The sequence below is a fragment of the Heterodontus francisci genome, chromosome 6 (genome assembly GCF_036365525.1).
Source record: "Heterodontus francisci isolate sHetFra1 chromosome 6, sHetFra1.hap1, whole genome shotgun sequence".
In the NCBI taxonomy this organism is placed as follows: domain Eukaryota; kingdom Metazoa; phylum Chordata; class Chondrichthyes; order Heterodontiformes; family Heterodontidae; genus Heterodontus; species Heterodontus francisci.
The window spans coordinates 106238296-106251085 of NC_090376.1; the positions used below are offsets into that span (position 1 = coordinate 106238296).

Here is a 12790-nt window from a genome sequence, read left to right on the forward strand (position 1 = left end):
CCAAATAGGTTTCTTTAATAAACAACAAAATTATAAATTTATTATAAAACAAGACATATTCAGTAAAGATGCAAAGCATTAACACACAGATTGAAATTTAAAAGTTCCCTTCTAACTTAGCCCAACACTCACACACATACACACACTGGTTAAAGAAAAAAATAGAGATTTTCTCTGCAGAGATACCTTTACAAAAATAAAAGGCAAAAAAAATACTTTGGCCAAATACTTGCTAATTCTTGAAGGAAAAGGATAAGATATGGAAGGATATCACTTGTCCCTTTTCTGGCATCCCAATTACGTGAAGACGGCTGTCACTGGGATCTTTTTGGAGCAGTTCGCTTCAGGAGAAGTTTAGGCTTTTACTCTCTAGAGTTTAGAAGAATGAGAGGATATCTAATTGAGGTATATAAGATGATTAAGGGGATTGACAAAGTAGATGTAGAGAGGATGTTTCCTCTTGTGGGGCAATCTAGAACGAGAGGTCATAGTTTTAGGATAAGTGGTCGCAGATTTAAAACAGAGATGAGGAGAAATTACTTCTCTCAAAGGGTCATGAGTCTGTGGAATTCACTATCCCAATGTGCGGTGGATGCCAGGACATTGAGTAAATTTAAGGAGGAGATAGACAGATTTTTAATTAGTAATGGGTTGAAGGGTTATGGAGAACAGGCAGGAAAGTGGAGTTGAGGCCGAGATGAGATCAGTCATGATCTTATTGAATGGCGGAGCAGGCTCGAGGGTTGAATTGCCTACTCCTGCTCCTAGTTCTTATGTTATTATGTTCTTATGTAACTTCGAGAATTAGTCTGGCAGGCTTTCCAGGAGAAATTCAGCATCAGGGGTTTTAGCTATCACACACTGGATTCTCAGGGTTTCTCAGAGAGGTGGAGAAAGGATGAGCTGGGTGCTTCTCTCAGCAGGCTGAAAATCCAACTGACTCAAAACAATAGCTAAGCTGAAACCAAATCTTCACCACCAAAAATTTTGACATGTCACTTCTCCGTAAACAACTCCTATAGTCATAAGCCACCTACTGTTTATTTAGTTGAAGACATGTGACTTCCAGTAACGGTTTTGAAACAAAGTCGAAAGTCCTTCTCATGACCTTTAAAAAAAAACAAAGTCTAGCATCCATGGAAACACTTCAGTCCTCCAAAGGAATCTATTTTCACAATTTTAAAACACAAGTCTTCATAAAAATATTTAAAAACGGAACTATTTTCATAACAGTGTGGACTGCTTTGTGTATCAGGATGGCTCATGGACCGAGAGTGCTCACAGATTCTCAGTTGTGGCAGTGGAGGTCCTAGTGTAGTATTTAGAGAGGAGGATGGAAATCCAGTATCTGCAGTTAATCCATCCAACTAGTACAGCAGATGTAGGAGGTGCTCACCAACAAGGTCAAGCTGGGAGCCCCGCTCTCAGTACATGTCTCCAGTGCTGCCAAAAAAAAACAATATAACACAAATAGTCAATGTAAGCTCCCATTCTACCACACATTTCTCAATACTGTTACAAGTGCTTTGTTTTGTTTAAAATAGGTGTGTGCCTTTAAGATTGAGAAAAAGATTTCTCTGAGAACAGTGAATGCTGAACTGGGTGGGGCACAGATTGAAAGGCAATCTGTTTTTCCAAGCCACTCAGCAGAGAGAAATGACTGTCTGCTGGGGAATTTTTTGTTTCCCTTTTGCAAGAAAAAAAATACTTTTGGCTGGAACCTGTTTTGGAGACCGGAAAAAGAGAATTCTCTCTGAAATAAATCAAAAGACCAGTTTACTGCTAGAAGGGGTAGGATGACAGCCCAGAAACGCTTTCTCTTGAAAAATAATTCCTGTATCAAGGGAAATTCTAATCTCTTCATGAAGTTCAAAGATATTTGAAGGAATTGCAAAATTGAAGGTCTGGAAGCTAAAATGTTTGCCGCTGTTTATGCCTGAAGAGAGAGAGAAAAGACCCAGGAAGAGGAGTTTCAACACTCTGTGGAGAATCACTGCTTTGCAGAAAGGCTCCTTTGCTGATAGGAAGCCTACATTGCTGAAGATAGTCTCCAGTCTCTGAAAAATCCCTACCTCAAGTGTGAGTCGTGTTGCATTGTTGTATTTTTTGGAAGCTCCTGAAATATCAAGCAAGTTTCTACTGTTGGATTGCTGCTTAGAAACCCAAGTAGACCTGTTGCTACACCTTTTGATGGGAGATCTGTGTGACACCTGCTGCAGACGAATTGCCTTGAATGCCTACCCACCATGGACTGTTCATTAACTTTACCTGGAAACTTTGAGTGGCATCTGACTATTCGACTCTGGGAAACATCACTGATCTGGAAATATTCTACCAGAAGTTACAACCCAGTTATTTTATTATTCCTAAGAAACAGTTCTAACTTAAACCAATCTTTTAAAAACAGATTAACCAATCGGGTTTTGAATGTATGAGGGTTAGGAAGAATAAGAAGCCATAAAATCTGTTCATTTAAATTATCATTATCATTTAAAATTGGTTTATTAATAAATAGTTAATTTTTTGTTGTTTAAAGAAACCTGGTTTAGTGTGCTTTATTCTGGGGAATAAATACGGTGTTTAATTTGGCTAATTTCTAGTAGGCAGGAAATTTTATTTGATATTCTATGACCTGTGGAGTAGTGGGACTGAATTAACAGTGCATACGCCTGCCTTGGTTGTAACAATACCTGTACCACCATATGTATTAAAACCTCAACACATTTACCTGCCATCTATCTATCCACTGACATTCACACGCCCAATACTATAGCATCCCTTACAGGCACTTCAGACATATCACAATTCTGCAACCATGTGAGGCATCTCACACATGCACAAAAGACATGCCAATACACTCATTCGCAATCACCACTATTTCTCTTCCAGGATGAGTTAGCACATAACAGGCAGCAACAGGTCCTGACCAGAAGAGGGGAAGCACAGCTGCTTGACATCACTTCCCTTGAGGAGGCAGTACTAGCATGACTGGGAAGAATGCGACAGATGCCTTGGCCACAGGCAGAACAGGGTCATTTGATTCAGAGGTATGTGGCCATGCCAGCTTTCACATATATCACAACTATTCCTGATCCCTAATCCCCAAACCTATCCTCACTCACAACCTCCATACGGTCTCATGCTCCTATAGTGGCCACACACACTGCACCCTAACCCTTCCAGCTTCATCATTGCAGGCGCCCAGGAGTAAGAGCCACTTCCCTTCTGGAAGAATTGGAAAAGGAGGAAGAGCCACCTAGCCCCTCCCCCCACCCCCAGAGCAAAATAAGGAGGAAGAGGAAGGGCATTGCATCAATTGCTACCACTGTCATAGGCACTATCTTAGAGACTGGCACCCCCTATAACTTAAAGGCTAGGTTAGAACTTGGATTGTCGCATGCAATAGTGGGTCACATCCATGTTGGGTGGAAGGGAAACCACAAATGTCACCTTGCCAGAGGGCAAGGTTCTATACTCGCTCTGTTGTAGAGGAGTCAGATGAGGACCTCGCAGGGCCAAGCTTCAGAAAAAGGCACATGGGTTTGACAAACCAAAAGCTTGGTGCACAGGAGAGCCTGTCTGAAACCTTACGAGTCATGGCTATGGGCTTGGAGGAGTTCGTCTCTAACCTAGTGGCTTGCGGAGCCAACATCGGCAGTATCTGATGACTGAGGTTGCAACTTCCACTGCAGTCATTGCAGCTTGCATGAAAGTCCAAACAGCTTCCATTGCATTGCTCGCATCTTCCACAGAATGGCAAAGTACTGCCATGGAAGATTAGGCAGCTGTCATGGTGGCTTTGGGGTCCTTGGCTGAAAGGCAATTGCAGGGTAGCTCAACAGCCCAACATCTGTCCTCCTACAGATCACTGGGCTGGCTGAACAGAAGCTATGAGGTAGTGGCATAGGAATCATGGAGCAGGAGCCTCCTCATCTCTCTGGATGTCAGCATTCCTCCTCCCTCCCCTGCCACTCCATCTTTGCCCTTACAGTTACTTGTCAGCCAGGCAGCCCAGACTTCTCCAGCCATGCTGTGATGGTGCCATCTGTGGCAGGGCCATCACAGTCCACAGCCTCTTGAGGGTATCCCAGGAATACATCTGAATTGTCCTCTTCAAGTTCGTAGCAGCCATCCACCTCAAACAGTGCTGCCACTCGGGTTGCACATCATAGAAGCACCAGAGTAGGCAACAGCACTTATAAATAGTCACTAAGGGTAAGCACCAGGGTGAATAGTTTAATATTTGTAAATGCTGTTGGTCATATCATGTTTTCATTGTTTGTTTAAACTCTAGATAAAGAGTAATGATGGTAACCGGGCAGTAGCGGAATTGGTGGTCTTTACATGGGGGGTTGCAAGGATTGAGCGCAGATGGTGGACTTCTTGATAGATCCTCAGTTGTGGAGGTAAGGCATTTGGCAACAGTGCTCTGAAGTCTGATGCTGAAGGTCATCTCTCAAAACAGCCCATCAATTACATGGTGGTGGACATCCCTTCTAAGTGAGGGCTGTGCACCTGGAAACCTCTGGTGCTCCCTCTGGTCCTCCTTGTATTACTTCTCCTCATCATCCTCCTCCTCTCTCTCCTCCTCCTCTTGTAGCTCCTAAGCTTGACTTTCTGGCACAATTACTGGGGGCAACGGCTAGCCTCTCATGATCACCAGATTGTGGAGCATACAGCAAATCACCACATATCTGTAGCCCTCCTTTTCCTCATGTCTCTCTCTTCTCCAGCAGCTGGCGCTGTTCTGCCTGGCTCATCTCTTCCTTCCATTCCTCCTCATGACCAAGGGGGACCCCTAGTAAGATTCCATGACCATCTACTCCCTTTCTCCTGGTGACTCCTATACAGACTCCAATAATGTAAAGTAGCACAGCACTCACACTCTTTAGATGAAGTCCTCAGACAATTTCTGTAATAAATGTTAGTACAGTGTTGGTGATGTCTTGATAAAATATCCCAGAAAGTCCTCTTAAAACGCAATGCAACCAGTCAATCTCCAGCAGCAAGTGAACAGTGAAAGCTGAGCGTGGCTTTAAGGGGTACTTGCAATTCGCTTCAATGACTTCTTTACTCCTGTTCAGCTGGTCGTGGTAAGGAGAGGTCGTTAATTGCAGTTCTAGCCAGAAAATGGTGTGCAGCCTCTTTGATGACCGTGGAGCCAAATTAATTGGTTACCAGTGCCTTAATTGTCCCCAGGGTGGCCGTTCCTAGCACACACTTCAACTCTTTTACCAAGATAGCGTTTTGGCTAAAGATGGCTAACCAGGTTTTATAGATCAGACTCCATCTTGGCCACCTCAAACACTCTTTAGTGCCTAAACTATCTGGGGAAAATAGTCCCCATTCTCTTTAATAATCTCCACTTCACAATCCTATGCCCACTTTGGATTGTTCTACAATTTTAACAGCAACCTCCTCTTTGGAAAATGCAGTAAAATATATATTTAGTAACTTTCCGATTCCCTCACTCGGCACTAAAAGCTTTCCTCCTTCAACACATGGTGGTCCTACCCAATCCTAGCCAGTACACTGACTGTGTACTCACCAAGTCTTTTTACTGCCTTTCTTTTTTTTTGTTGCTATTTTTGTCTCATTCTCCATCTTAGCCTTTCTAATCTCCGTTGTAGTTTCCTATATATTATTTACATTTGTACAATCTTTTATTTTTATTATATGTTCTATAAGTGCTAAATATTTTTTCAGTTTCAAATTTGACGTAATAGCTCTATTCATGAATAGAATTCCAGCCTTTGATATACCACCTTTCTTCTTTACTAGCATATCTTTCATTTGCACCATTTCTGTCTCCTATTTAAAATATTTCCCATTTCAAATCTAAATTCTATCTTTCAGTTTTCTATTCTATTTTATCTTGGCAATGTCCCTGTTTTATCTTGCCAAAATTTAATTTTTTTTCCCCTTTCTTGTTAAGTATCCTTATCCTTACCTTTTCTTTTTCTGTTCTATTACGCTAAACTGATTTATATTTTATCATCATTACCCAAATGTGCCCTGACTTTTAGTTCCCTTACAAGCTCCACTTTATTATCTCCAAGGTGTTTTTAACACTTTGATGATTATAAGATTATTGACTCAACTTCTATGCAACCTATCAAAAAAAAACACAAACATTTTGAAAACCAAACATGTTGGCGTCTAAATTTAATATCATTGTGCCTATCTATGTACCTCAAAGGGGAGCAACAATAAGCAATTCAGCAGTGCAGAGTCCCAAGGTCAAAATGCACAGGAGTTTAGACCATTGCTAAATTGATCGGGCATTTTTTTTTGACAGGCCTGGTTACTGTTTGAACATAACACAGGCCTCATTTCAAAACTCATGCGCTCATAACAGACCTGGTTTGCTAAATACGTTTCTGCTGGATGGAACTTGCACTTCAGAAGATCTGACTTGCCTTTAACTAAAAACGAGGTACCAAGCTGGTGAAGCTACAACATGAGACTACAAATATGGTAAACACCAGAAGCAGCATACTAAAGACAGAATTAAGCAATCCCACAACCAAGGGATCAGATCAAAGATTTGCAATCTGCTACATTCAGTCTTGAATAGTGGTAGACAATTAAACAACTAACGGGAGAAGGAGGCTACACATACATTCCCATCCCGAATGATTGTGAAGCCCATCATGTTGTGCAAAAGACAAGGGTGAAGTGTTTGCAACCATCTTATGTCAGAAGTGATGAGTAATCCAGCTTGGCCTCCTCCCGAGGGTCCCAGCATCAAAAATGGTAGTCTTCAGCCAATTTGATTAACTCTATGTGATATCAAGAAAGGGTTCACCACACTGAAAACAGCAAAGGCTATGGGCCCCGATATCATCCCAGCTGTAGTGCTGAAGACCTGTGCTCCGTAACTAGTGGCATCCGTGGTCAAGCTGTTCAAGTACAGCTGCAATAGTGGCAACTACCTGACAATGTGAAAAATTGCCCAGGTATCTCTTGTCCACAAAAAGAGGGACAAATCCAATCTGGCCATTTACTGCCCTATCATTCTTCTTTTTTAAAATTCATTCATGGGATGTGGGCGTCGCTGGCCAGGCCAGCATTTATTGCCCATCCCTAATTGTCCTTGAAAAGGTGGTGGTGAGCTGCCTTCTTGAACCGCTGCAGTCCATGTGAGGTAGGTACACCCACAGTGCTGTTAGGAAGGGAGTTCCAGGATTTTGACCCAGTGACAGTGAAGGAACGGTGATATAGTTCCAAGTCAGCATGGTGTGTGACTTGGAGGGGAAGTTGCAGTTGGTGGTGTTCCCGTGCATTTGCTGCCCTTGTCATTCTAGTTGGTAGAGGTCATGGGTTTGGAAGGTGCTGTCCAAGGAACCTTGGTGTTGTTGTAGTGCATCTTGTAGATGGTACACACTCCTGCCACTGTGTGTCGGTGGTGGAGCGATTGAATGTTTGTGGATGGGATGCCAATCAAGCGGGCTGCTTTGTCCTGGATGGTGTTGAGTTTCTTGAGTGTTGTTGGAGCTGCAGCCATCCAGACAAGTGGAGAGTATTCCATCACATTCCTGACTTGTGCCTTGTAGATGGTGTACAGGCTTTGAGGAGTCAGAAGGTGAGTTACTCACCGCAGGATTCCTAGCCTCTGACCTGCTGTTGTAGCCACAGTATTTATATGGCTACTCCAGTTCAGTTTTTGGTCAATGGTAGCCCCTAGGATGTTGATAGTGGGGGATTCAGTGATGGTAATGCCATTGAATGTCAAGGGGAGATGGTTAGATTCTCTCTTGTTGGAGATGGTCATTGCGTGGTACTTGTGTGGGGCAAATGTTGCTTGCCTCTTATCAGCCCTAGCCTGGATATTGTCTGGGTCTTGCTGCATTTCTACATGGACTGCTTCAGTATCTGAGGAGTTGCGAATGGTGCTGAACATTGTGCAATCATCAGCGATCATCCCCAATTCTGAGCTTATAATTGAAGGAAAGTCATTAATGAAGCAGCTGAAGATGGTTGGGCCTAGGACACTACCCTGAGGAACTCCTGCAGTGATGTCTTGGAGCTCAGATGATTGACCTCCAACAACCACAACCATCTTCCTTTGCGCAAGGTATGACTCCAACCAGTGGAGAGTTTTGCCCCTGATTCCCATTGACTTCAGTTTTGCTTGGGCTCTTTGATGCCATACTCAGTCAAATGCTGCCTTAATGTCAAGGGCAGTCACTTTCACCTCACCTCTTGACTTCAGCTCTTTTGTCCGTGTTTGTACCAAGGCTGTAATGAGGTCAGGAGCTGAGGAGGAACACAAACTGAGCATCACTGAACAGGTTATTGCTAAGCAAGTGCCACTTGATGGCACTGTTGATGACACCTTCCATCACTTTGCTGATGATTGGAGTAGGCTGCTGGGGTGGTAATTGGCCGGGTTGACCTTGTCCTGCGTTTTGTGTACAGGACATACCTGGTCAATTTTCCACATTGCAGGGTCGATGCCAGTGTTGTAGCTGTACTGGAGCAGCTTGGCTAGAGGCGCAGCAGGTTCTGGAGTACAGGTCTTCAGTACTATTGCTGGAATATTGTCAGGGCCCATAGCCTTTGCAGTATCCAGTGACTTCAGTCGTTTCTTCATAACACGCGGAGTGAATCGAATTGGCCAAAGTCTGGCATCTGTGATATTGGGGAATTCAGGAGGAGGCTGAGATGGATCATCAACTCGGCACTTCTGGCTGAAGATTGTAGCAAATGCTTCAGCTTTGTCTTTTGCACTGATGTGCTGGGCTTCCCCATCGCTGAGGATGGGAATATTTCTGGAGCTTCCTCCTGTTAGTTGTTTTCTTGTCCACTACGATTCACGACTGGATGTGGCAGGGCTGCAGAGTTTTGATCTGATCCATTGGTTGTGGGATCGCTTAGCTTTGTCTATCGCCTGCTGCTTCCACTGTATGGCATGCAAGTAGTGCTGTGCTGTAGTTTCACCAGGCTGACACCTCATTTTTAGGTATGCCTGGTGCTGTTCCTGGCTTTCCCTCCTGCACTCTTCATTGAACCCAGGTTGCTCCCCTGGCTTGATGGTAATGGTAGAGTGGGGGATATGCCATGCCATGAGGTTAGAGATTGTGGTTGAATACAGTTCGGTGCTGCTGATGGCCCACAGCACCTCATGGATGCTCAGTTTTGAGTTGCTAGATCTGTATGAAGTCTATCCCATTTAACACGCTGGTAATGTTACACAATACGATGGTGGGTATCCTCAGTGTGAAGATGGGATTTTGTCTCCATAAGGACTGTGCGGTGGTCACTCCTACCCGTACTATCATGGACAGATTCATCTGCGACAGGCAGATTGGTGAGGACAAGGTCAAGTAGGTTTTTCCCTCTTCTTGATTCTCTCACCACCAGCCGGAGACACAGTTTAACAGCTATGTCTTCTAGGACTCGGCCAGCAGTGGTGCTCCTGAGCCACTCTTGCTGATGGACATTGAAGACCCCACCCAGAGTACATTCTGTGCCCTTGTTATCCTCAGTGCTTCTCCATGTTGAACACCAATTGGAAGAAGCACTGATTCATCAGCCGAGGTTAGGGGGGCGGGGGGCAGTAGGTGGTAATCAACAGGTGGTTTCCTTGCCCATTTTTGACCTGATACCATGAGACTTCATGGGGTCTCGGCTTAATATTGAGGACTCCCAGGGCAACTGCCTCCTGACTGTATAGCACTGTGCCGCCACCTCTGGTGGGTCTGTCCTACCGGTGGGACAGGACATACCCAGAGATGTTGATGTGGTTTCAGGGACATTGTAAGTTATGATTCCGTGAGTATGACTATGTCAGGCTGTTGCTTGACTAGTCTGTGGGACAGCCCTCCCAATTTTGGCACAAGTCCCCAGATGTTAATACGGAAGAATTTTCAGTATCGACAGGACTGGTTTTGCCATTGTCATTTCCAGGGCCTCGGTCAATGCCGGGTGGTCCATCCACTTTCATTCCTTTTCTTAAGCTTTGTAGCAGTTCTGATACAACTGAGTGGCTTGCTAGGCCATTTCAGTAGGCATTTAAGAGTCAACCACACTGCTGTGGGTCTGGAGTCACATGTAGGCCAGACCAAGTAAGGACAGCAGATTTCCTTCCCTAAAGGACATTAGTGAACCAGATGGTTTTTTTGCAACAATCAACAATACATTCATGGTCACCATTTGACTAGCTTTTCCAGATAATTCCAGATTCATTCATCTGGTGTGGTGGGATTTGAACCTATGTCCCCAGAGCATTAGCCTAGGCCTCTGGATTACTATCCAGTGACATTACTATTGTGCCACCGCCTTGCCTGTAAACGCCTAGTACTATCAAGTGGCATTTACTTAGCAATAATTTACTCAACAATGCTCAGTTTGCATTCTGCCAGGGCCGCTTGGCCCCAGACCTCATTACAGCCTTTGCGCAAACGTGGATAAAAGAGCTGAATTCCAGAGATGAGGTGAGAGTGACTGCCTTTGACATCAAGGCAGCATTTGACCAAGCGTGGCATCAAGGAGCCAAAGTAAAATTGAAGTCAATGGGAATCGGGGGAAAATCTGCACTGGTTGGAGTCACATCCAGCCCAAAGAAAGATGGTTGTGATTGTTGAAGGCCAATTATCTCAGCCACAGGACAGTGCTGCAGGAGTTTCTCAGGGCTGTGAACTATGCAGAATCTTCTTCAGGGGCTTCATGAATAACCTTCCCTCTACTATAATGTCAGAAGTGGGGACGCTCGCTGATGATTGCACAGTCCTCAGTGCCATTCGTAACTCCTCAGATACTGAAGCAGTCAATGCTTGCATGCAGCGAGACCTGGAGAACATTCTGCCTTTGACTGAGTAGTAGCAATTAACATTCATGCCACACAAGTGCCAGGCAATGACCATCTCCAACAAGAGAGAATCTAACCATTTCCCCTTGCCAGTTAATGGCATTACCATCACTGAAACCTCCACCATCAACATCCTGGAGGTTGCCATTTGGCCAGAAACTAAACTGAACCAGCCATATGAATACTGTGGCTACAAGAACTGGTCAGAGGCTAGGAATTCTGCAACAAGTGACTGACTTCCTGACTCCCCAAAGCCTGTCCACCATCTACAAGTCACAAGTCATGTGTGTGATGGAACACTTCCCACTTGCCTGGATGAGTGCAGCTCCAACAACACTCAAGAATCTCAATACCATCCAGTGCAAAGCATCCCGCTTGCTTGGCACCCCATCCACCATCTGAAGCATTCACTCCCTGCACCACTAGTACAGAGTGGCAGCAGTGTTTACCATCTACAAGATCCACTGCAGCAACATGGCAAGGCTTGTTCAACAGTGCCTTCTAAAAGCACAATCACTATCACCTGGAAGAACAAGAGCAGCAGACTCATGGGAACACCACCTACATGTTCCCTTCTAAGTCAGAAAACATCCTGACATGTAACATGTCACTGTCGCTGGGTCAAAATCTGAAACTCCCTACTTAACAGCACTGTGGTTGTACCTACACCACATAGACTGCAGTCATTCAAGAAGGTGGCCACCACCTTCTCAATGGCAATAAAGGATGGACAATAAATGTTGGCCTTTCCAACGATGCCCACATCCCATGATTGAATAGAAAAAAAGTGGCGTGAGCAGCCTGACCAGTTGTCCTTAAAGCCCACTGGAGGCCACTGAAATAAAATCTTGCAAAATTGTGTTTTTGTGGAGTCGAATCTCCTCCTGATTCCACAAAACACCTCAGCTTTCTACCATCGCACCATCACCCTCAGCCCTCTCGCTATCACACTATAATAATCTGGATAACACAACTGAAAACAAGGCAGAATATCGAAGATTCAGAGGGGAAGTGAAAATGTAAAAAAGAGAAGCAAAGAGAGAGTATGGAAAGAGACTGGCAGCTAATAAAACAGGGAATGCAAAAGTCTTCGATGGGCATTTTAATAGTAAAAAAGTGCTGAAAGGAGGAGTGGGGTTGATTAAGGAACAAAAAGGGGATTTACATGGAAGCAGGGGACATGGCTGAGGTATTAAATGAATACTTTGCAACTGTCTTTCCCAAGGAAGAAATGCTGTGCAGGTCATGGTGAAAGAGGAAGTAATTCAGACACTTGAAAGGTTTAAAATTGATAATGAGGAGGTATTGGATAGGCTCGCTGTATTTAAAGTTGATCAGGCACCAGGACCAGATGAGATGCATCGAAGGATAATCAGGGATGTGAGAGTGGAAATTGTGAAAGGGCTGACCACAATTTTCCAGTCTTCCTTAGACTCAGGGGTGATGCTAGAGGACTGGAAAATTGCAAATGTTACACTCTTGTTCAAGAAAGGGTGTAAAGATAAGACCAGCAACTACAGGCCAGCCAGTTTAAACTCGATGGTGGGGAAGCTTCTAGAAATGATAATTCGGGACAAAATTAATAGTCACTTGGACAAATGCGGGATAATTAGGGAAAGGCAAAATGGATTTGTGAAGGGCAAATTGTGTTTAACTAACTTGCAGGAGTTTTTTGATGAAGTAACAAAGAAGGTTAATCAGGACAATGCTGATGATGAGGGGGGTCAGTGGATGTGGTTTATTTGGACTTTCAGAAGGCTTTTGACAAAGTCTCAAATAAGAGATTAGAGTGTAAAATTAAAACGCACGGGATTGGTGGTAGTCTATTGCGATGGATCGAAAATTGGTTGGCAGACAGGAAACAAAGAGTAGGGATAATTGGGTCTTTTTCCGAATGGCAGGCAGTGACTAGTGGGGTACCGCAGGGATCAGTGCTAGGACCCCAGCTATTCACAATATATATTAATGATTTAGATG

The 12790-nt window shown here is 44.1% G+C and overlaps 1 long non-coding RNA gene across 1 annotated transcript in view; it reads right to left on the reverse strand.

Moving 5' to 3' along the window:
- Nucleotides 1-290: 290 nt before the first annotated feature.
- The window catches only part of LOC137371002 (uncharacterized), a 67422-nt gene continuing 54922 nt past the window's right edge, over nt 291-12790 (reverse strand). The window contains exon 3 of the long non-coding RNA XR_010975160.1: nt 291-1443. This is a non-coding gene — a long non-coding RNA (uncharacterized lncRNA). The remainder of the gene's footprint in view (nt 1444-12790) is intronic.